Source organism: Orycteropus afer, unplaced genomic scaffold, assembly GCF_000298275.1.
Source record: "Orycteropus afer afer isolate SDZICR_OR568_19922 unplaced genomic scaffold, OryAfe1.0 scaffold00012, whole genome shotgun sequence".
Lineage (NCBI taxonomy): Eukaryota > Metazoa > Chordata > Mammalia > Tubulidentata > Orycteropodidae > Orycteropus > Orycteropus afer.
In genome coordinates, this window is record NW_006921599.1 from 3,084,257 (window position 1) to 3,085,414 (window position 1,158).

Genomic DNA, 1,158 nt, shown 5'->3' on the forward strand with positions numbered 1-1,158 from the left:
GTTGATGGGATCTGGATTGGGATTGCATTGAATGTATAGATTGCTTTGGGTAGAACTGACATTTTCACAATGTTCAGTCTTCCTATCAAAATACACCACTTTAACAGTTCCTACATGTACCATTTTATGACATTGATTATATTCTTCGAGTTTTGTAATGTTTTTCAACCTCCTTTTCTGAGTTGTTCTTCCCTCCTTAACATAAACTCACTGCCTCCTAAATTCTCTATCTAATCGTTCAAGTTGCTGTTACCAGTTTAATCCCATATAAATAATTCTTAAAAGAGCATGATGCTCAAGGCAGGAATTCTCTGGTAGCATAATGCCTAAGGCACTTGACTGCTAATCAGAAGGCTAGCGGTTCAAACCCACCAGCCACTCCTCAGAAAGAAAGTTGGGCAATCTACTTCCGTAGCGATACTGCCTCAGAAACCCAAGGAAAGGTCGCTATCAGTCGGATCCGACTCGACTCAGCGGCATGTAACAACATTGTTTAGCTTTAAGAATATTGTGTGGCCTGCTAGATAGGTAGAGACAAGTATTGATTTGGGTGAAAGGAAGGGCAATGCACCAAATGTGAGTGATCAACACAGTGGCACTGAGAAAGAGCAAGACATAGAAAGGTGCATGGGAGGTACAGACAACAAAAGATGAACCCTTTTGCACATACTGTACTGTGTTGTCAGTGATGGCAAACACTGATATACAGGTGGATAGATGGGTGGACAGGCTGAATGATTAGGTATGTTTATGCAGGGAGGAATGTGCCCATGACTATGCATAGGGTTGGCAGACAATGTTTTTACAAGTGTATTTGTATGTTCTGTAAGAATTCCCAGGTATATAGTAGAGCTGACAATGGACAAAGTTGTAGTCACTTCTTGGCCACAGCCAGCTACCCAGAGGGAGTAAATAGTTGAACCTGTGGGCTGGGGACCATGGTTGCAGGAAGCATCAAGCTCAATTGGCATAACATACTACACAAAAACAATATCCCACATCCCACTTGGTGAGTAGTGACCGGGATGTTAAAGCTTGCAAGCAGCCATCTAGATACAAAGATGGGTCTCTCCTCATCCAAAGCAAAGAAGAATGAAGAAAACCAAAAACACATGGAAACAATTAGCCCAAGGGACTGATAAACCATGTGATCCTTAG